This window comes from Octodon degus, unplaced genomic scaffold (assembly GCF_000260255.1).
Source record: "Octodon degus isolate 3935 unplaced genomic scaffold, OctDeg1.0 scaffold00014, whole genome shotgun sequence".
NCBI lineage: Eukaryota > Metazoa > Chordata > Mammalia > Rodentia > Octodontidae > Octodon > Octodon degus.
The window spans coordinates 10,718,899-10,743,355 of record NW_004524590.1 but is presented as its reverse complement, the minus strand read 5'-3'; the positions used below and the strand labels follow the sequence as shown (position 1 = coordinate 10,743,355).

Genomic DNA, 24,457 nt, shown 5'->3' with positions numbered 1-24,457 from the left:
GATTTATCTATTTCTATGTTTATAGTAGCACAATTTATAATAGTTAAATCTAGGAAGTAGCTCGTATTCCCATCAACAAATGAATGGAGAAAGAAAATGTATTTATATGCAATGCAATTCTACTCTGCCATAAAAAAGAATAAAATTGAGTCTTTTTTGATAAATGGATGCACCTTGAGAGCATAATTTAAGTGAAATAAATAAGACACAAAAATTTAAATATCATGTTGTTTCTCTTGTGTGACAAACTCTTAAGGGGAAACAAGAAGAAAAATGGGGGTAGATACTGGGAACGAAAAACATGTTCAAATGGGAAGGGGAACAAAGAAGGGAGTGGAGGGAGGGAAGGAAAGGAAAGCAGATTTGAAACACAAAAGACTAGCTGGGGAAATAGCTCAGTAGTACAGCACCTGCCTCCAAAGTGCAAGGTTCTGAGTTTGATTCCCAACACCAAAACAATAAAAAATTAAAAAAATAAACAAAACATAAAGACTGGAAGAAAAGGAAAAAAACTTCAGAGTTCTATCCACCTTTAAAAATATGACAGCAGAATTAACTCCTGGTGAATGTTTCATTGGAGTATAGGTTGTCATGCAGAAATAACACTTCCACAAATAATGGAGAAGGGAACTTTCCCCTACAACCTTGTCAGCTGATTTCTTGATGATGGCCATTTTTTTCTGGAGATGGACTCTCAGTGTTGTTTTAATGGCCTCTCTCTCTCTCACTACTAGATCAGACTCATAGTGATCCACGGCCTCCCAAGAGCTGGGCTTACAGGTATGCACCACCACACCCAGTCTCGATTGCTGTCTTTTTGCGCCCCGGGGGGAGGGCTGGCATGGCAGGCTCAGAGATTGAACCCCCAGCCCTTGTGCTTGCTTGCAGGTGCTTTTATCTGACATTTATTAAATGACCAGTTTTTCGTATTTTTTTTTACACTTTGTACTTTTACAGTTTGTACAGTTGAAGATCTGAGAAGTGTTTTTTTAATTTCAGATGCTCACTTTTGTGATTTTGGCTTTGAATATGAGGGAGTGTGATTTTTTTTAAAGTTCTTTATATGTTTTAGATATTAGTCCTTTGTCTGAGGAGTAGCTGGCAAAATATTTTTCCAATTCTGTGGGTTGTCTCTTTGCACTTGGTTGTTCTTTTTCCCTGTGCAAAAGCCTGTTAATTTGATGTGAACCCAGTTGTTGGTGGATTATTTCCTGTATAAGTAAGATTTTGTTCATAAAGTCTTTGCCCATACCTATGTGTTCAAAAAGTTTGATGTATTTTATCATTCAACAGATTGTTTCTGTTTTTATATTTAGTTCTTTGATTTCTTGGTGTACTTTTCCTGCTAATTGGAGTTCTGTATGCTTCACTTACTATATGTCAAATTTATCATGTTTGGGAAGTTTTCTGTTATTTACCACCCCCCTCCCCCACCTCCCCGTTTAGAACAGACAGGGTCTGCAAGGTCTCACTACATAGTTCAGACTTATACTGATTCACTTGTTTTCAGCCTCCCAAAGAGCTGGGTTTATACCCGGGAGCCACCACACCCAGTCTCAATTGCCTTCTCATAGTGTGCTCTGCAGGTGGGTCCAGCACGGCATGCTGGGGATCAAACCCCGGCCACTGCACTCTGCCTAAGCAGGCCCTTTAGTCCCCTGAGCTACCAGGCTGACCCTTTTTGTTATTACTTCTATGAAGAGGTTTTTTGTGTACTTTGTGCTGTATTTTTATTTCAATCAATCTTGTGTTCTTTTTTGCATTTTTTAAGCAATGGTTGGATTAGTTTTTCATGATCCATGCTATTTTAAAAAAGTCTTTCATTTAATGATCACTAACCACAACTTTTTGTTGTAGCTCTGATACTCTATCTTGACATCGGTTGATTTTGCTACTGTACATTCCATAGAAATTTTAATGTCCTTGATGTTGGTTTATTTATTTATTTATTTATTTGAATTTCATTTTTTAATAGATTGCAAATTGAAAATAAATTATTTACAAACAAATGAATATAACAAAAACTGTCCAAAATTAAAATGAAGAATTTACAGATCAGTCATAATAGTTCACTGTGTCAAAACCAAGAAACTTATATTCATATAATTAGAATTCTCAAAGTAGAAAGGAGTAGGCAATAAATATTTAAAGATTTAAAATTTCTGAATTTAGTACAACTTATAATACCACATTCCAAGAAAAATGAACCTTTTGCAAAGACATTTAAATAAAATCGTACCAAAATACACAAAAATGAAATTGTCCAAAATATACTGTAAAGAAAAAAATCATTAAAGCATATACATAAAATATTAGCTATGGAAGAACAAAATTAAATAGCATCTTATTCCACATTAGACCAAAAAAAAAAAAAAAGGGCCAAGTGTATAAGAAACTAGATTAATTAAAGGACTGAAAGAAAAGGTCTTTCCTCTGAATTTTATACTTAGCAAACATACCTTTGAAAACTAAAAGTAAGATTTTTTTAGTTATACAAACTTGAAATATTTTAATACCTCCAGAAGTAGCATATAGGAAATAACCAAGAGCATAATTCAAAAGGCAAGAGAAGTTGCAGTATGCTCCTGGATGAACAATAAACAGCTCTCAATATGATAGTTATGCAGAGTAGTCTGTGTAGGCTTGGCTTTGTCATCATGAAGTTCTTTAGTTGTTTTTTGTCATGGAAGTATTTCACTTCTCCATTATGCTTGAAAGAGAGTTTTGCAGGGTATATCAGTCTGGGTTGGAATTTGTTTTTTTGCAAGACCTGAAGTACTCTGTTCCATGCTTTTCTTGACTCGATGGTTTGTGAAGAAAAATCTGCTGTTATTCTGATGTGTTTTCCTTTAAATGTGATCTGTTTCTTTTTTTTCTTTTTTTTTTAATTTTTTAAAAAAATTTTATTTATTTATTTATGTGTGTGTGTGTGTGTGTGTGTGTGTGTGTGTGTGTGTGTGTTTGTGGCCAGCTCAGCCCACCAGGGGGCAGGGCTGGCTGGCATGTGGTGCTGGGGGATTGAACCGTGGTCCCTGTGCTTTGCTAAGCTTGTTCTAAGTAGGTGCTTTAGACCACTGAGCCATCTCACCGGCCCCTGTTTCTTTTCTTTAGCGGCCTTTAGTATACTGTTCCTATGCTGAATTTCTGGGATCTTGATTATTATATGTCCGGGTGTGGTTTTCATTGGGTTGATGTTTTTTGGAGTTCTATATGTTTCGGTTACTAGAATGTCAGATTGTTGCCCCATATTTGGGAAGTTTTCTGCTGTTCTGCCCATATTCTTTTTATATCATTTGTATTGACTCCTTCCTTCTCATTGATGCCTATTAGTCTCACATTGTTCATCTTTGCATTGTCTTGCAGGTATTGAATTATTTTTTCCTACATCCTAGATGGTTTAAAGAGATCTTTTCTTTTACTAGCTTCAATGGTGTCTTTAAGGTCAGAAAGTCTATTTTCATTTTCACTCAAACGGTTTTGCCAGCTTGTGATTGAGGTTTTAATTTCCTGTATATCCCTTTGAATCTGTTTCATACATTCTATTTCTTTCCTAAATTGCTTATTCAGGGATTCCATCATTTTTATATTCTGCTCTATTTTTTTTATCAGTGTATTCTTTAGAAGCATTTAGTACTTCTTTGATTATAGTTATCACTAAATTTTTTAGTTCAGAAATTATTTCTGATCTGATTTCTTCTATACCTTTCTGCAGTTGTTTGTTTACTGCCAACGCTATTATTTCAGAGATATCTGGTATGTGATTTCCAGTTTCCTCAGTGCTAGTGTCTTCTGCAGTTGTACTGGGTGGACTCGGGGCCTGAGATTGCATGTTGTTCCTTCTCTTTGTCATTTTGTATACCACTGTCTTCTGACCTTTGGTGTAGAGCTTAGATAGAGTTTTTACCTTAGCACTAAGTCCGAATCTACGAAGTTCAGATTCCTCCAGGTGGGTTTTGTTTGGATCTGGCTGCTGTGCTCCACTTCTTTCTGCTGCAGGCGTTAGAGGTGAACCCTTTGTGTCATCTGGCAAGATGTTCTGCTCCTGAATCAGCTGGGTGGGTCTTGCCTCTAGCCTCTTTGCAGGGAGTTCTGCTGAAGGTTTCTGCGCTGGGCCTGCACTCTGGGTTGAATGGGGATCCGCGGGGCCCTGGGCGGTCTCACTCACACGCTGGGCTGGGCTCTGGGTCTGTTCAGGATCCTGCAGGCCCCAAGTCGTCTCACTCACTCGTCGGGCCTGTGTTCCTGGTCTATTCAGGATCCCGTGAGCCCGGGGTGGTCTTACTCGCCAGGCCTGTTGGTTTTGTGATACTGGTTTTGAATTTGTTTTATGGGATCTATTTTTTTTTCCTGTATTGGGCATTCATAGTTTCTATCACTTTCCTAAGCTCCTCTATTTTTAAAAAAAAAATCTGTATCTACACTAGATACAGTAACCGTGTCCTTCATTATGGTCATCATCTCTTTAATTATCTGTGTAATTTTTTTTTTTTCTAGAGACTCATCCATTTGCTTTGTTACTACCACTACTACCATTTCAGATGTTCAACTGGGTGACTTTTTATTTCTTCCACTTCAGTGTTCCGTGGTTTTGCCTTGGACAAGCTGGAGGTCTGGGGTTTCATGTTGCTTCTGTGCTTTTTAATTTTCTATTTTATTGTTGTTTGTTGTCTGCATTAATGTTTGTAAACTGCTTGTGGTGGGTAGCTTTATTACTACTATGGAGACCTCTTTCAGAACTTACTACTTCTCAAGCATGTCTTCTAGGCATAGCTGGCTCTTGGCCTTGAGTCTGTCCTAGTATCCTTCCTCTTCTGTGTATTAGCTCTGAGAGGTTCCAACCCACTTAGACTAGCCTCAGTTGTTTGGTACTGGCCTTGTAGTAGTATTTATGCTCTCTAGACAATCTAGGTATTGACATATGAGGAAGATCAGTTGATCACAGTAATAGAGCAGAACAATCAGCAATAACTATAGCATCAAATACTTACTGGAAAGTGACAAACTATGCTAACAAATAATTTCCCACTTTAGTCATATGTGTAAGAGTTGATAATTACATAACAAAGTCTAAAACAAATCAGAAAGTTATATAGTAAATATTCAGTCCATAGAACAGTTTTTCCCTAAGGGGAGAAAAATAAAAGGGAGAAGAAAAAAGAAGAGAAGAAGAAAACTAGAAAAATAAAAGAAGAAAAAGATTTCTAGAAGCAAGGCTGAAGGACAAAGGAACATTACCCAAACTTCAGGGAATTGGTAAAGAAGACAGGAGGGGAAGAAAGAATGAAAATACTAAAGAAGGACACAACAAAGCAAAAAACTACAAATGGTGTTCACTTTCACAAAGAATCAAAAACAAAGAATCAGAAAAACAAAGCCCCCAAACAAATAGAAACTAAAAAAATAAGTTTTTCTGTTATTTTTAGCCAGTGGTTATCTTCTGGGATCAGTAGTCTGTGACCAGGTCCAATTCAAGGTATGACTCCATTCTTGCTGGAGCAGAAAGGAGATGAGCAGAGTGCAGGTCCATACTGGATAATCCCAGCAAGCCTAAAGTAGAATGAGGATATGGTGTTGCTTCTGGGACTTTCAAATTCACAAAAGTTCAGGTTGAACCTTGATGTCTGGGCATGGGGCTGGGGCCAGAGTCATTTAGCTTATTATACTCTGAGTATCTCTCGTAGGCCTCCCCATGACTCTCTGACCATGGACATCTCCTGTGAGTGTGTCTCACCCAGTCACTGTGATAGTTTAACACTGAAAGCCCTGAAATGAAGCTGACCTGCGTCTGCTCTGAGCCTCAGGCTCATTTGGATCCTCTCTACAAAGGTGTCTGAGCTAGCATACTTTTTAGGGTACGTGGCAATCATTTGGACTGGAATCAGTTACCAGCTGTTGTAGTGTACAGCGTTCACTGCTCCACTCTGGTGACACATTTCTCTTTGGAGGCTTCTGGAGTCACCAGCTTTCAGTATGTTTCTATATATTTGATCTGCCTTTCCCGTGCCATGAGCCAGGAGCGAGAGTGAAACTGCAGGTTGCCCTTTCCTTCTTCCAAGTTGTATTCTGTCTCTCCATTTTTTTCTGTAGGTTCCAATTTTATTTTCAGGTTCTTTCTGGGCCTTAGAGATACAACTCTCGTTCTTTCTTTCCCCAAGTTCTTATTTCCCAGTGTGGGTATTCTGAATCTTGGAAAGGACAACTTCTTGCTGTTTACTACTCCGTTATCTTCCTGAAGTCTCCCAACTTTATAGTATGTGATAGTTCTTGTCTTAGTTACTTTTGTCTCCTTGCTGAGACAAAATACTCAACACCCAGAATTAAGGAAGAAACGGTTAATTTAGCTCACAGTTAGTGGAGGTTTCAGTCCATACTCAGCTGGCTCCAAAGCAGAGTGGCATATGGAAGAGAGCAATCATCAGTGCCCTGGAAGAGGGCAGTGGCAGTGGAAAACAGCAAAGAGCAAAGGGAGGAGCAGTGGCTGTATCTCTCCTGGCCTTATATTGTAATGCAGATTACCCCCCCACACACACAGATATAGTACTCAAACTCACAATTCCAGCATTGGATCATGAATTAATCAGAAACTCTAGAAGTGGCCCCATAGCTGCATGAGGCTTTGGGTAGACAACTAGACACAAACTGTAACTGTTCTTTAAAATTTTCTTTCTCTAATTTGAAATGCTTTTTATGTCTCAAGCTATAATCATAATAAGTATGAACAAACTGTCCAGTGTCAGTCTGATTTATAGTTGTGCACTATTAGGGTGACCATATTTCTTGGTTTATTCTTTCATCCTTATCATGCCTATTGTGTTTTTATCAGACATACATCATTCTTGGGTCTTACATTTGTCATACATTAGTTTGCTACTGAATATGGCATTTGCTTCTGTTGAAAGATTTTTAGTTAAATCCAGTGATTTTTATTCATCTTTATTTTGAATATTAGTTCTTTGGATACACACAAGTTGTTCTACCTTTATCCTGGAGATTCTTTTCAAGGAAAGAATTCCTGAACTTTGTAGGATATGTAGTATTAAGTAAGAATATCGATGAAGGTACCTATTTATGTCTCTGACTCATGCGGTTGATTTTTTTTCTATTTTCTGTGATCCAGTTGATGTGTTCTCTAGTTCCACAAATGTTTTCTAGGAAGCCTGTTAATTTTGAAATACCACAAAATAGGAATCCTCCAGTTTTATGAGTATATGTAATATTTTTATTCGTGTATTATTGTATAGGTATTATTTTTAAAACCCAATTTTCTAGCAATACTGATTAAAAATACATATATCCAGAAATTATGAGTGCCAATTTATTATTTGATAGTAAAGAGGCAGAAATTGTTAAGTATTATTGTTATTGATATTTTTTATCCTAGCAGAATAGTTGAAGTATTCATATACATTAGTAATAATAATTATAGAGTAGATAGGGCTGATTAAATTTATTACAGTAAAAAACACATTGCTACTAATCTCCCTGAAGATACTGTGAATGAAATGTAGAGTCGTGGACAGCAAACTGATCCATGGGCATAGTTCAGGCTACTAATTGTAGTATGATCAATAGCTAAGAATGGTTTTTAAAGCATGTATTATTTTTATGCTTTTGTGCTTTCAAAGAGAATATACAATAGGTACTTTTTGCCCCTTAAAACCTAAAAATACTTACTCTTTGACCAGAAATGGTGGCACCTGCCTATAAACCTGTATCACTGTGGAGGCTGAGGCAGGAGGTTTGCTCTGGATTTGAAGCCAGCCTGTGCTATGTAGTGAGTTCAGGGCCAACCTGAATTACATAGCAAAACCCTGTCTCAGAAAACAAAAAAATGTACTCTTTGGCACTTTACATGAAAGATTTGCTGACCTTTATTGTAGCATCTCTGGATTTCCATTTTCCTGTAAATAGTATTGAATTTTATTGTGTGCAGTTAAATTGCCAGTGCATAGATTGATAAAACCGGATGAATGGCTCAGGCCCTGCTTTGTCTTTTACACTATGTATTCTTCACCTAAACTTTTACTCTATCTGTTCCTTGCCTTTCTCAGATAAGTATACTCTCTTCTTTGGGAACGGACATATGACAAAGCTCTTTCTCTACTAGAACTTGTAAATAAACATTCAGCATTCATTGGAAAGGTTTTGGTGACTATAGAAAGAGATATACATGGTTGTTAGCATGTATGGAAGCTATATGACACTCACTGCTGCCCCCCCCCTCGCCTGTCCTGTTCTGCTAGATCTGTGGTGGGGAACACATGACACATGTGCCACAACTGACTGTTGGTTATCATTGAAAACTATGGAAGAGTCGCCCTAACTGCCCTAGATTATTCTCTGGCCTGAATGTGCTGTGCTCATTCAGGGCCCTTGCTCAGAGGTGGGTGCTGTTAGGTGCACTAAATTGCTCCTCATCTTTGTACTTAACTCAGAGTGTTTATTCCTAATTCACATAGATCAGTATTTATATATTAGAAATTTGGCTTTTTGTTGAGAACAGCCTCCAGTTAGCCTTAGCTAGGTTTTGCTCTTACTATTTCACATTCTTTTCTTTCATTAAACTTAAAATAATTATGCTTGCAACTCTTTAAAACTTGCTTATGTTTGTGTATTGCATGTACATGCATAGCAAAACCTTCATCTTCAAACTATTTTAACTTTCAGAATACAGCATAGTATTGTATCTTCCTCTTATTTTTCTTAATAATGTCTTATGACTTTTTCCATTAGCTATTTAAATTCTACTACAAATTTTCGACACATCATTTTGTTTAGCTTGCACAGAAAAAAGCAACAGCTGTTATATAGGAGGAATTAGTAATGCTGTTAGGACATTTTTTTTTGAATGTGTACACAATTCCTTTCGATGCTTTCTTTGCTTTGTTTATGATAAACTTCAGAGCTTAGAACTTTGACTGTTTCTTTTGCAGTTAAATTTTTTTTCCCAGGTGAAACAGATGTTGAGGTATTTAGGCACTTATTACATTGAGTAGGTACTTTATTTTAGCACTGAGCATATGTGGCTCTTGATTGTAGGTATCACAGATAAATTCTAGTATGCTTACTTGTATCTGGTCGTAGACTGTAAGATAGCTAGATATTGCAGAAAGACACCTAATAATGTCAAAATTGAGACTAACTATTCTGTGATCAAAAATATAGAACACTTTGTGCCATAGGGAGGCAGCATAGGAAAACAAAACAACGTGGGCCTTGGCATCTGAAAAATTAGGTTTGCGTCCTACTCTGCTACGTAATTGATCTGTGACATTGTTTCACTTACCTGACCTTTTGGTCTCAATTCCCTTGTGGAAATAATATAATGTACTGTATTAGGGTTATCAAGATTGAATGAATGAATGTGTGTCAAGCACCCACAGAGATTCTGTTAAATACTCTAGACATAGAACTTCCCTATTTGCCCTTCCCTTTTTCTTCTTTCTTCTCCTCTTGCTTTAATTATCCAGGATTAAGTAAAATGCAAAGATTGATGTTCAACAAGACACATTTAATTTCTAGTAGTATTTGCAGATTTACCACCTCCTAAAATCACCATGGGTTTGATAATTTGCCAAAAAGCCTCATAGAGCTGAGAGAAAGCTTGTTAACACTTCTGTTTATCATTTATTATACTGAAGGGATACAACCAAGGCTACAGCTACATTGGCTAGAGCCCTGGAGCAATTTAAATACACAGCTTTTGGTTCTCTTAGCTCTTCCTGTGTCTAACATTACACAGAATTGCCAAACAGAAGCCCTTCCAGTTCTTTTTATGGGAGCTTGATTACATAGCCCATGAATGACTGACCTTGAGTTTTAGTCTCCATCTCTTCCTACAGGATAGACTAATACTTTCAGTCACTGATTCTTCTCGAGTTAGAAATTGATATGACTTGCCCAGAACTATCATTGTAAATCATATTTTAAACTGTCTAGTGGCTAAATGCCCCCAACAAAAACTCTCCCATGTGGTAGAATATTCCAGGCACCTAGGGATCATCTTTCACTATCTAGAGGAAAAGCCCAGAACTTTTCTTTAGTTTAAATTATTGCTTCATGGTGACATTAGAGCAATATATTTTTTTTCAAAGTTTTATTGATAAACAGATAGCAATGAGACAGTTTCAAATCAAATCGGAAGTACAGTTTCAACAAATAATACACTGCATATATTCTTCTTAGTGGTTAATTGCTGTACAAGATGCGGACTTGTGATCCTATTTACAAACACCATTAGAACAAATCATTCTATTCATTAAGAGAATGCAACTATATATCTATCCCAACCACTTTGAATACACAGATGCAAAATGGACATTCATCGGTATACCCCATTTTTCCTAAGTTCCGTTATTGAATATTATAGGTGTGTAAACTCAACAAAATATTCTAAAAGAGTCCAGTAGCCCATGATAGCATTGGGTCTTCTGTTTAACTGGCAATGTCAGAAATTATTGACCTGAGTCCCCCACAGCTCAACATGACAGGATGGCTTTATTTCCTATATTTCGTCTTCATACTTTTCTGCTGGATGGTTAAGACCAAGGTAAAGCAGGACCTATGCCACAAGAGTTGTAGCTTTTTGGTCTGAGAAGGTCAGTGAAATGCCCTCAGGATTTATCCTGAGATCCTGTACCTCAGATTGTAGAACCTTTGTCAGTGCAGCCATGTGGATGAGTCACGGCCATTGCTTGGCCAATGTTAGAGCAATATTTTTTATAGTAGATAATTAAATTATTATATTTTAGCTTTTAATTCTTGTCTAAGTAATAACATGATTTAAAAAGCCAATACAGATGTATTTGGAGAATTACTTTTGACGTTTCTCTTCCTTCCCCTCTCCTCCCTTCTCCCTCTCTCTCTCCACACCCCTCCTTCCCCTGGGGATAAACTCCAAGGCCTTGTATATGCTAGGCAAACAATGCCACTAAACTCTACTCTTAGCCCTTATCCCCTGTATTTTTATAACAATTTATTGTTATGGTTTATATCTAGGTGTCTTCCCCCAAGCCTCATATAGTCACTGAGGCAGGCTCCTCCATTTTGTGATGATCAATCCTGGGATTATGAGTGTAAATGCTGCTGGGATTAGGAATGTGAGTACTGCACCTACTCTGGAGCAGATAGCCTGAAGGCAGTATAAGGAAGGGAGAGATGCTAGCGAGCTGCTCCTCCCTTTTGGCTAGTTGATGTATATTTGTAGTAGTGATGTATTGCATCCCCTCATATAATTGTGTTAATGTTTATTTGATCTTTTATGTTTAATAGTGTTCTATGAACTTCAGTGCACTGGTGTTGAGTACATACCATTTGTTTGTTTGGTTGGTTGGTTTTTTAAATGTGTTTGGATCGCTTCTCGGCCTTTTGGCTAAGATCAAGTGTAGTATCTGTTCTTATCAGTTTAATATCTGGTACATCCTCTATCTGAGGACAATATATTAAATGGAGTTTTGAGCTGGGAGATAGAATAGGATCTTGCTCCATCCACTCCACGCATCGACCTGGTATTGCAGTACCTCCAGGAACGGTGCACCCCCTCGGGGAAACAAAATAAATAAATAAATAAAATAGATGTGTTTGGTACAGGGTCTCACTTCGCAGCTTGGACTCCTAGTGATTCTCCTGTTTTCAGCCTCCCCAGCACTGGGATTACAGGCATGCACCACTACTCCTAGTCTCCATGGCCAGATCAGTGCACTCGGGGTTGGTGCTGGTGTAGTTGGTGCAGCCTGTGGTGCCAGAGATAGAGCCCCGGTCCCTGTGCTTGCCTAAGCAAGCACTTAGTCCACTGAGCTATCTCATAGGCCCATACATTTGTATTTGTAATTGTTTTCTCTTCCTGTTGAATTGTTTCCATAACCAACATGCAGTGACCTTCTCTGTATCTTCTAATCAGTTTTGGCCTGAAGTCCATTTTGCCTTTAAAAAAAGATACACCTGCTTATTTGGGGGGTGGTGTTACATGGAATTTTTTTTTTTGCCTCTTGATTTTTAGTCTCTGAATATTTTTTATCATATGTATCTTTTCCAAGTAACATCCCATCGGATTTTGATTTTTGAATCACTAGGCAAGTCTGTGTCTGGACTAGATAGCTGAGAATACTTAACAGTTATTACTGAAATGCTGCAGAGACAGCTCAGTGGTCTTTAAGTGCCTGACTAGGGAAGCGCAAGGACCCGGGTTCGATTTGGGCACACCAAGCTGGCCATAGAGACTGGGCGTGATGGTGCACACCTGTAATCGCAGCACTGGGGAAGCTGAAAAAGAAGATCACTAGGAGTCTGAGCTGCGTAGTGAAACCCGGTACCAAATACATTTAAAAAGAGTTATTACTAAAAAGTTTTCTTTCTTTCTTTCTTTCTTTCTTTCTTTCTTTCTTTCTTTCTTTCTTTTTCTCTCTTTCTTTCTCTTTCTTTCTCTTTCTCTTTCTCTATTTTTGTATTTTAGGGAGGGGTCTATATGGTGTTCAGAGTCTCACTACTAGATTGGACTCATAGTGATCCACCTGTTTACAGCCTTCCAAGAGCTGGGATTACAGGCGAGTGCCACCATGCCCAGTCTCAATTGCCATCTCAGTGCGCCCTGGGGGCGGAGGTGGGACAGCCGGCCCAGGGATCAAACCCCCAGCTCCTGCACCTGCTTGCAGGTGCTTTAATCTGCTGAACTATTTGGCTGGAAATACTACTGAAAAATATTGACTTATTCCTGTCATTGCATCGTTTTCCCATTGCTGGTTTTTCCCCCCTCCTACTTAACTGCTATTCTTCCAGATACAATCATTCCACTAGAGTTTTGGCATTATTAACTTTTTTGGTCTCTGAATATCCTTGTGAAATTTTTGGAGTTGTGGTTTGGTGGTAATGAATTTCTTGAGGAGGAAAAATGTTTTTCCTTTAGTGCTCAAAACACTTTAGCTCAGATTTTTTTTCCTTCACTATGTGCTTCAGGTTGGCCTTGAACTCACTATGTAGTCCAGGCTAGCATCAAACTTGCACCAGTCAGTCTACTGAGTGTAGTATTACAGCTGTGCGCTACCATGCCTGGCCTCCTCAGGTTCTTTTATCCTTTAAGGTTTGTTCTGAGAAGTATACCATGATCCTACAACTGTCATTAACCAATAAGAATACAAGTATAGTCACTTAAGTAACAGTAATCCAGTGGAGAAACAAGTCACATAACAAGGGTACATGGAAAGACCAAAGACTTTCTGGAAATGATGGATCCAGAGATCTTGGTCACCAGGGTGACTGATGTCTATGTATACCTCATAAAGTGTTTGTCCTTTAAGGAAGTGTTACAGGCCTGATCATCTCATCTTTATTTTGAGGGCTGGTCTCTTAACAAATGTGTCTCTGGCCGTAGTTGAGATTTTTTACTTTTGTCTTGGCTCTCTCAAGGGCCTAGCCTTAACTGACTGCCCACAATATGTCTTCCTAGCTTAGCTGTCTATATAGTATGTTGAGGTGAAGTTCTTTATTGATAATAGTTATTTGGGGTTTTATATCCCTCACTTACCTGTTTGTTCAGTTCTTTCCCCATACTTGAAAGTTTTCTGTATGATTTCTGTAAACAGGTTTTTTTTTTTTTAATGCTATATGTGGCATCTTCTGAGTTATCACTCATTCCAATTAACCTTACTATTTTTTGAGTCATCCAGCAGCTATTGGATCCATTTTTCCATGATCTCATATTTTTAAGTATAGCTAAGTAATTAGCCACATTAACCCTCTCTTCTAGGTTTTTTTTTTTTTTTCTTCCTTTCTTTCTTGGTCAAATGTCATCCTGCCTGCATCTGTGAGACTGTTTTGCAATGAATTTGCATCAGCAGGCCAAGAGGGACAACAGACTGGCTTTTCAGGTATGAGCCAGAGGAGGCTCTGCTCTTTCAGAACCAAGCAAAAACTCTTTTTTTTTCTCCATAATTTTATTTGATAAACAAATAGCAATGAGACAGTTTCAAATCAAATTCGTAGGACAGTTTCAATAATTAACACATTGCATACATTCTTCCACTAGTGGTTAATTGCTGTACAAGATGCAGACATGATATCCTATCTACAAACACCATTAGAACAAATCACTCTATTCATTAAGAGAATGTAACTATATATCTATCCTAACCACTTTGAATACACAGATACAAAATGGACATTCATCTGTATACCCTTTTTTTGTTAAGTTCTGTTATTTGAATATTATAGGTGTGTAAATTCAGGAAAATATTCCAAAAGAGTCCAGTAGCCCATGATAGTATTGGGGCTTCCGCTTGACTGGCAATGTCAGAAATTGTTGACCTGAGTCCCCCACAGCTCAACATAACACCATGACTTTACTTCTTTTGTTTCGTTTTTATACTTTTCTGCTGGGTGGTTAAGACCAAGGTAAAGCAGGACCTATGCAACAAGAGTTGTAGCTTTTGGGTCTCCTAAGGTCAGTAATAGTAGCTTCATGCTTGGAGTGCCTGTCATTCTGGTGTTCTGAATATGGGCTGCTTGTCATGACATGCCAGTTGCTGCTATGATGTCTTTCGGGTAGGTGGTTGTTCAAGAAGAAAGGGGTGGTGAATGAAAGCAAGAGACAGGAAGAGGAATATTGTGGGACTGTCCTGCTTCAAGGTTGTATATGGTGAGATTTTTGAACATATGTATAAACATAAGAAGTATATAATTCTTTATGCCTATTTTAAAAATATTTTCTAATTTTTAAATGTTTATCATATTCTGTAGGGACTTAAAGTTCAACATATCAATACTTGATGAAAAATACCTGTTCCATATTATGCCTAAGATGTTTGATATGCAGACAGACAGTGAGGTTAAGCTTAACAGCCTAAGTTGTTTGATAATAACAATAAGCTTGTCTTCTGGATGGTTAACAACCTAAGTTTGCAGACCAAAGTTAGAGAAAAAGGATGGCTGCAAGGAAAGCCAACATTTTGGCCAGCCTTCTAAGGTCAATTAAGACTCAGGACATAGGAGAACTTGTACTGTAACGTCATGTAACTCAGTAGTGTCCCAAATTTTCTGATCAAGGAAATTATGGGGCCAAAGAGGAAAGTGATCGATGATGTACTGTGTGCCTAAGGAGAGTCACATGGAGAGAAAACATTCTCTTAGGCTTTCAGAGAGAGCACAGTGACCAAGCAATAGCCGTGACTCATCCACATGGCTGAACTAACAAAGGATCTACAATCTGAGGTACAGGATCTCAGGATAAATCCTGAGGGGATTTCACTGCCCATACTTTCAATAAAATTTTTGTATGTCCTGGATTTCTGTTTGGTAGCTTTTCATGGGTCCTATAATTCTTTGCTAAACTGATCAGTCTTGTTTTGTACTGTTTTGTTTTTTAATTTGTTTGTTTGGTTTTTTTTGTTTTTGTTTTTGGATTCAAACTCATGACCTTGACCTTGCCAGGCAGGCACTTGTGCTGCTGAGCTGTGTAATCCACTGTACTGTGTTTAAGTCAGCTAGCTTTTTAGTAGTGTCTTTTTAAAAACTTCTTGACCATTATGGTTTATTAATTCCATTTTCTGTTTAGTTGCATCATATTTGAGCTCAGCAAATGCTTTACTAATCTGGTTGGAAGTTTTTTGTTTTATTTTTTGTTTGCTTTTGTTTTTATCTCATCTCGTCTCAGTTCCTGTATTGAGCTATGTGGCTTTTGCTTTCCTCCCCACCAACCACCAATAGAATTTCAGCTCTGGAGGAGTTGGGAGTTTTTTGTTTCTGTCTTTTTAAGACAGTGTTTTTAATCCAAATAATATTGGCATTTGCTTTAAAGAAATAAGGAGAAATGTGTAGGAGAAGGTGACAGTTTTGTCTTAGTGTCATTTACTGTTTTATGATTATGCCATTTACTTATTACTAAGCCAAGACATATACTGTGATTATGTTTTGTTCTTAGCAGTATTCATTGCCTCACTTTATGTAACGTATTTAGATTTTTAATATAGTTTTGTATTTTCAGGTTGCATATGTTTAATTTAAACTGCCTGATAATTCTAATTGTGTTGAAAGGTATATTATGTAAGAGCACTAATCTTTTGCTTTTCTCCTTATATACTTCCCTAGAGACAACTGTGCAGTGCTGCTCAGTACATTCTCTTTAGATTTATTTATGCATGACTATGTGCCCTTTTTCAATTATTTACTTCTTTAGTTTTAGGCATTATCTATTATTATTTCTTATTTAAAGAGATAGGAAATTCTCTTTTACCCCAACTTGCACTTTCCATCATGTTAATGTAATTGATTTGTATAATGCAGTTATTTTTTTCTCAGGCTATCATTGTTCATTAAAAAAGTGTATTGCTAGAAGCTGTTTTTGCTAACTTCCACTTTTGGTTACAGAATTTTCTGAGATCCTTTCTTATGGACTGTGTGTATTTAGTGCACAGCATTTTCAGACATTTCATATTGACTCAAACATTTTCATATTGTTACAATCCTGGTAGTTTTTTATTTCATGTATAAGAATTTGTTTTCCATTTCTCTCAATCCATGTCTACTGCCCAGAGTGGGTAGTTTATAAACAATATTCATATTTTGTTCACAGTTATGAAGCCTGAGAAGTTCAAGATCGAGCTGTGAGTAGACACATTTTCAGGAAGGGGACTGATCTCTGCTTTCAATATGATGTCTTGTTGCTGTGTCCTTATGCGGTGGCAAACAGAAACTGAAAGGATACCCAGGATTTGGAGACAGATTGATTTACCTCAGTGGGCAATGATATGGATCATTCTCAGAATATCATGCTGTCATTTCTGGTGGTCTGGGGCTTATATGGGATAAGCAAACAGAACAGAGGCAGAACAGTTTGTCAGTTGGGGATTCGTTTATATATGTGTATCATAGTGACCAGCTATACATCACAGTGACCAGCCATTTCTAAGAGAAGCAATCAGAACACTCATTCTAGAATTTCTCTTGTTCACAGTCTCAAATACCCCACCTTTATTTTATTTTTTTTTAATTTTTTTTTTTTTTTTTTTAGAGAGAGAGAGAGAGAGAGAGAGAGAGAGAGAGAGAGAGAGGTGTGTGTGTGTGTGTGTGTGTGTGTGTGTGTGGCCAGCTCAGCCCACCAGGGGGCGGGGCTGGCTGGCATGTGGTGCTGGGGGATTGAACCGTGGTCCCTGATGCCTTGCCAAGCTTGTTCTAAGTAGGTGCTTTAGACCACTGAGCCATCTCTCCAGCCCTACCCCACCTTTAATACTATCATTTTTGGATGTAAGTTCTAGCCCAGGGATTTTTTTTTTAGGGACGTATACATTTAAACATCATTTATTTCTCTATTTAAATACATATTTTTGATTTGTAAAAGCACATTCTACAAGAGTTTTCTTTTATTTCAGAGGTTATTTATGATCTGGTTTCCTTTATACCTTTCTGCAGTTATTTCTTTACTTCAGATGCTACTAATTCAGAGATTCCAGCTGTGTGATTTCCAGTTTCTTCTATGCTAGTGTCACTTGCATTTGTTCTGGGTGGGCTTGGGGCCTGAGATTGCATTTTGCTCCTTGTCTTTGTCATTTTGTATAGCACTGTCCTCTGACCTTTGGTGCAGTTATAATCTTAGCACCTACCAAAATTCTTACCCAAGAGAGATTATATGGTTAAGGCAGTTACAGTTTTGTATTTACAGAACTACAATTAGGAGCACTAATAATGGGTAGTGATATTTAGCAGTTGACAAACATTTGTAACTAATGGGTTCATATTTTAGACAGTAAAAGCAAGCATTATGTCTGTATAGCTAAGCACATATTAAATTGGGAATTTATATTTAAGTTACTTCCCCTGAGTTCTGTCTGATAACCTCCCCTTGATGTACCTGAGGTCTTCTAGGCAGACTGGTTCACCCCAGTTACCTTTGGTCCCCTTGGTCAAGAGAGAAAGAGAGGATACTCTCATAGATCTGGGTCTAGTAAGGTGTCTCAGCTTACCAGATGCGGATCTATGAAGTTCAAACTCATCCTGATGTGCCTGGCTTGGGCCTGGCTGCTGTGCTCAGCTTCTTCCTGCTGTAGCCCATGGAAGTGAACCCACTGTGCCCCTCTGGCAAGGTGTTCTGCTCCTGGATTAGCTGGGTGGTTCTGGCTCCTAGCCTCTCTGCAGGGATTTCAGCTGGAGAATTTCACACCAGGCCTGTATGCTTGGCCTGGGCTGGGTCTGGAGGGGTCCCAAGAGCATGGCAGAAGGTTTCACTCACATGCTGGGCCTGGGCTGGGTCTGGTGGGTGCAGTGGAGCCGAAGTTCTCCCCTACACACTCTGGGCCTTGGCTGGTTCTGGAGGGGTCCAGAGGAGTCCCGAGAGCACTGTGGAAGGTCTCACTCACACACCGGGCCTGGACTGGGTCTGGAGGAGTCTGGCAGATGCAGCAGAGCGGAAGATCTCCTACACACACTCTGGGTCTGGGCTGGGTCTGGAGGGTTCCTGAGAGCATGGCGGAAGATCTCACTCACAGGCCAGACTTGGGCTGGGTCTAGAGGGGTCTGGAGGGATTCTGAGAGCACTGCAGAAGGTCTCACACCTGACCTGAGCTGGGTCTGGAGGGGTCTGGTAGCCACAGCGGAACAGAAACTCCCCTACACACGCCGGGCCTGGGCTGGGTCTGGAGGGCTCCCAAGAGATTTCTGATTTTAATTAATTAATTAATTAATTAATTGTATTTAGTATAGGCTCTATAGGGTCTCACTACACAGATTGGACTCAATGAGTCTCCTGTTTTCAGCCTCCCAAGCACTGGGATTACAGGTGTGTACTATCATACCCAGTCTCAGTCTCAGTGTGCTCTGAGGGCGGAGCCAGCACAGCACGCCAGAGATTCAACCCCTGGTCCCTGCGCCAGCATAAGCAGGTGCTTTAATCCATTGAGCTATCTGGCGTGCCCCAAGATTTCTGATTTTAAAAGGTACATCAAAGTTATATTTTGAATTTCTGAAAAGTCCTTTTATCCTTCAACTTGTAGTTTGAGCAACAAGTTTTAGATTAGAAATCATTTCTGAAACATTTGAAAGTATTTCTACTAGTGTTGCTATTGAAGAGCCTCTTGTCATTTCAAGTCTGTCAGTTTCCAGTGTGAGATTTTACCCTGTCTCTACCATGTTTAGTGAACGTGGATTACAAGGCACTTCATGTTATGTTGGGATACTTCAGGTGAGCTGTAGTCACCTGCTTCAAGTGGATGACATTAAATACAGAAAGACATAACTGTTCCTTACATGGATTGTTTCACCTACTCTCCTTCCCATTTTTGCCTTTATATGTTACCTCGCTTTTTCTGACACCTGTTCTTTGAGCTTTTCTGTATACTTGAGTAACTGTTGGTATTTGGTATTTAGTTCTGCTATCTCTGGTACTCTTTCCATTTCTCAAATGTGTTAATATCTCTTGTATTATATGAAGTTCTAAAAAGGTGTGATTGAACTTTGCTAATTGTTGTTATTGATAATTGCTTCCTCGTTAGTGTTATAATTTTGGATTATGAGTTTCCTTCCAGTCATTAACTCTGGAAATCATATATATTTGGGTTAAATTCCTTAACTGATTTTTTAAAAAATTCAGTTCTTTTTTTTTTTTTTTTTTTAAATCACAGCTTTTTGTTTCAGGGATTCTGTAGACAGGAGGTAGTGTAACGTAATCCTCATACCCAGTGGGTAATCTTATGGTTAAGAATTTTTGAACAACAGTCTTTTTTATCCAGACCCAAAGCCTCTCTCTCTCTCTCTCTCTCTCTCTCTCTCTCTCTCTCTCTCTCTCTTTTTCATTTTGGATAGATTGAAGGAACTCCCTCTTCCCAGCTCCTAGTTTCCCTTTCTTTGAGAGTGTTGTTGGGTTAGGCTTTCTTATAATGGGAAAGTGTTAAGTCACCTTTTTTGGGCCTAAGGCCTACATGTTGTTACACCTGTGTGTCATAACCCCAAGTGATTGTTTATGGTAGCCCAAAGACAGTTTTACATCTAAGGAGGGGAGAGCTGTGTAGCTCAGCCACAGAAGAGCCTGACTGGCAAGCGCAAGTTCATGAGTTTGATTCCCAGTACAAAAAAATAATAATAATTGAGTTTTATATCCAAGGTATATTTTTTGCAGGCTAGAGAGTTCTCATTATTTTAGCAAAGCAGTTAAAATAATAGTTATCACATTTTATCTAGCATGCCTAGGGGCTGGGCAGATAGCTCAGTAGAATAAGCACTTGCCCGGCAAGCACAGGGTCATGAGTTCAGTCCCCCGTACTGCAAACAAACAAAAAAACTATTATACAGCATGCCTACATATTTTATTGCATGATTTTTTAGATTATCTAGTCTACCATATTGCTGGAAAACATTTATTTATTTATTTAATTTTGAAGAGTATAAAGCAAAAAACAAATAGACAAACAGTAACATACAGCAATACATACATTACAGACTTTCAAAACAAGAACAGCTAATTAACAATGGTTATGTTATCTATTTTTATCATCAGATTTATTGCTCAGATTAACAGAAATAGTTATGCAAGAATGGACAAATAATTGATTATTGTAACACCTTGCTTTCAAGAAACCGCAATTTTTTTGTTTTTCTTTACTTTTTTGGAAGTAGATATTTTAAAATAGTCTATACAAAGCAGTTGTATATTGTCAACTTAAATAATTTTCCTTTTAGATGGGAAGACCAAATATAAATAGCTTTCCCTTATTGACAAGGACAAAATAATTATTTGAGGCAAAGTATTGCATAGTGGTTCTAAGCATCTCTGGAGTCACATAACCTGGGGTGGCGTAAGCTCTGCCACTTATTGCCTGTATGATCTCTAAAAGTCTATGCAATATTCATATCTCTCACATTCCTCATTTTTAAAGTTTCAATAATACTTTCCTTTTAGGGTTTTAATTAAACAAGACATATACATATATATATATATATATATATATATATATATATGTAACAAGTGTCTGGCTATAGAATGTGTTTGGTATTAGTTGTTGTATTAGTATAAGTTCTTTGATATTAGTTGTTACAGCTATTGGCAACAAAAATAGTAACTAGTATTAGTAAATACCTAGGTTTTAGTTATGTAGTACTCATATTTAGTATTAGACACTAGTTACTGTTGTTGCTATTAGTATTATGAATTTCATTAACCAGAACTCTTGATGCTTGAGACTCTTTTTCATTGAGGGAAATGTTTTCCCCTTACTAATAATGCAAACAAAATATTTTAGTTTTCAACTATAGAATCCATAATTAGGACCCCCATATTTTGGGGTCCTAAATTTTTTGGTTTCTACTCTTCCTATTTTATAAATGAGTTCAAACCAGTATAAGAAATCTCTTGCTACTTCCTTAAGCTGTTACTCAATTGTTATTTATCAGCAAGTAACTTTTTCATATAAAAGAATAACTTTATGTTTTTGTTATTTGTGTTGTCTGTTATCCATCAGCCTCCATGAAGATGTTTTCCTGTGAAATATATTTCATTTGAAAAGGTTGGCAGTCTGATAAGGGTCTAAAAGATTTGTTATTCATAATATGCCTTCAGGCTAAATATGATATAGGGAATGTTTTGCTGTTGGTGGTGATGGGGGTATCAGTACTGGAGATTGCACCCAGGCCCTTCTTACTAAGCTTACCCAGCCTTTTCTGAAAAAGAAAATAATTTCTTTTTTAATTTTGAGATAGTCTTACTGGGTCACTTAGATGTCCGGGTCACTCCTGCGTCATCCTTCTAGAGGGTTGTAACTTTTTGTCTTACTGACCTGCCTATTACATAATAGTATTTTTTTCTTACATAGAAAATAGTCCATCTAGGGCTGGCCAAATAGCTCAATGGATTAAAGGGCCTGCTTAGGCAGAGCACAGCAGCCAGGGTTCAAGTCCTGGCATGCCATGCTGGCCCCACCCCCGGGGCACACTGAGATGATGATTGAGACCAGGCATGGTGGCGTGGGCCTGTAATCCCAGCACTTGTGAGGCTGAAAACAGAGAATCACTACGAGTCGGAGCCATGTAGTAAGACCTTGTAGACCCTGTAGACCCTGTGACCCTGTACTAAAACACACACACACACACACACACACACACACACACACACAAAGCCCTTTTGTTAATCTTTAGAAGAGTGGAAATATGGAATCTTAGAGTTATAAGAAACCTTGATATCATGTATTCGTTCTGCTTTCAGACATTTAAAAATCCTTCTTTTTCATGTATCATAGATGATACATGTGTGTCTACATGTTTATATATATGAACTATGTATGTGTAATTGATCAAATTATAGTTACTGTAGTTAAAGAATCAGTTCCTAAGAAGTCAGTAAGACCTTGGTACTTACAATAGTGTAGCTCTGGAACTGCTGATCTAAATCATGCTTAGCTGTGGTCCAGGTTATAGTGATCTGATAATGAATAAGACTGTATTATAAAACTTCCTCTTGTGAAATACATAAATATAAGAAAATACAAATAATGAGCTGGGATGATAGCTCCATGGTCTAAGCGTCTGCCTGGCAAGCATAAGGACCCTTCTTTGATCCTACTACTACATGCCCATGACATGCCAGTTTATGCTGAGCCACCCTGAAGCCGGGCATAGTAGGATATGCCTGTAATCCCAGTGGTGGGGAGGCTGAGACAAGATCATTAGGGGTTGGAGCTGCATACCAAATAAATAAAAATTTTTTCAAAAGGAAATATAATGAATAATAAAAAGAAAATATAAGTAATAAGAAATAAGGAGATAAGATTAAATGAGATAGAGGGATTACGAGTTATAGAGATGATGGATGGATGGATGGATGGATAGATGGTGTAGCGTTAGAGTGGAGTCTTGAGCTGAGTGAGAGAAAAAACTGTGGGGAGTTCTGTTCAAAGTGTAAAGATTAAGGTTTTTGTGCTTGAGAACATTAAAGTTATTCTTAGGTAAGAATGTGCATGCAGAAAGGTGTATATGAGAGTGAACAGAGAGGTGTAGAGAGGTGAGGATTGCATCAAGTAGCACCTGAGTGGATCACTGGATCATTAAACCTTAGTAAGTGCTGTGGGGTAGATATAATTTGAGTGTATTCCCAAGCTGTTGAAGCTTAATTTCCATTGTGAAATACTAGGTGGTTAGGAACTTAGTCTGAATATGGTATCCAGAGGTAAGGCCTTTGGGTGTTGTTTAGGGTTAAAGTCATTAGGGTAGAGACCCCACAAGATTGAGGGACTTTGTAAGAATAGGAAGGAGACCAGAAAGAGGGACAGACAGATACATAAGCATCCACACTCATTTTTCTTATTGTTTACTATGTGATGTTCCATACTGCCTTAGGATTCTGCTTGTAAGAAAGGTGACTCAGGACTGGGGAGATAGCTCGGCAGTCTAAGCACCTGCCTGACAAGTGCAGGGATCCAGGTTCAATCCCTGCTACTGCATGCCATGCCAGCCCTGCGTTGAGCTGGCTCCCAGAACCAAGAGTGGTGGCATATGCCTGTAATCCCAGCACTGGGAAGGCTGAGACAGGAAGGTCACTCTGAGTCTGAACTGCATAGTGAGACCCTGTTCCAAATAAATAAATAAAACGTTAGAAGAAGAAGAAGAAGAAGAAGAAGAAGAAGAAGAAGAAGAAGAAGAAGAAGAAGAAGAAGAAGAAGAAGAAGAAGAAGGAGGAGGAAAAGAAAGGTGACACAAGGCCTTTGCCTTGTACCTTCAGAACCTTGAGCCATATAAATTTTGGTTAAAACTTTTGGTATAGGGGCTGGGGATTTGGCTCAGTGATAGAATGCTTGCTTGGCAAGGTGGAAGGCCTGGGTTCCATCCTCAGCACCAAAAGCAAAAAATAAACCTCTCCTTAAAAAAAAAAAAAAAAAAAAACTTAATTGGTTTTTGGCTGCTGGCAATAGGAAAGGACTGATGTTATAATGATGAATGAGGAATTTGTTTATTGTAAGAAATGAAAAAACGAGGCAAGGCAGAGACCATTTAACAGACAAGCTTTTGTGGAAACAAAAAGACATGTGGTTTAATGCCTAGGTGCAGGCAGGCAGAGAGTGATAAGGAAAGCAGGCCTTTTTATGGGGATTGAAAGAAGGCAAGGTACACTGGGCAGGAAGATGTTAATAAACACCAGTGATCAAAGTTTTCTGGCTGTGAAATGGGCATCTGAGATGAACACACACTTCTCAGAGGATGAAATTAAAGAAGCGAATACATATATGAAAAAATGCTCCACATCACTAGCCATCCGCAAAATGCAAGTTAAAACAACATTGAGATTATCATCTCACCCCAGAAAAAATGGCTATCATAAACAAATCACCCAACAACAAATGTTGGAGAGGCTGTGGGGAAAAAGGAACACTTCTCCACTGCTGGTGGGAATGTAGACTGGTGCAACCGTTATGGAAATCACTGTGGAGACTCCTTAGAAAAGTTGGACTGGAAATCCCATTTAAACCAGCTATTCCTCTACTGGGAATTTTCC

At 38.3% G+C, this 24,457-nt stretch overlaps 1 protein-coding gene, 1 long non-coding RNA gene and 1 other non-coding gene across 10 annotated transcripts in view; 2 read left to right on the top strand and 1 right to left on the bottom strand.

The window, feature by feature from the left end:
* Ptpn4 (protein tyrosine phosphatase, non-receptor type 4) overlaps positions 1 to 24,457 on the top strand; it is a 221,200-nt gene that overhangs the window by 68,773 nt on the left and 127,970 nt on the right. The window lies entirely within an intron of this gene.
* LOC111815313 lies at positions 11,352 to 11,541 on the top strand. The gene has a single exon (XR_002820022.1). It is a non-coding gene; the product is annotated as a U2 spliceosomal RNA (small nuclear RNA).
* The window catches only part of LOC111815304, a 17,805-nt gene continuing 10,529 nt past the window's right edge, over positions 17,182 to 24,457 (bottom strand). The window contains exon 3 of the long non-coding RNA XR_002820013.1: positions 17,182 to 17,192. This is a non-coding gene — a long non-coding RNA (uncharacterized LOC111815304). The remainder of the gene's footprint in view (positions 17,193 to 24,457) is intronic.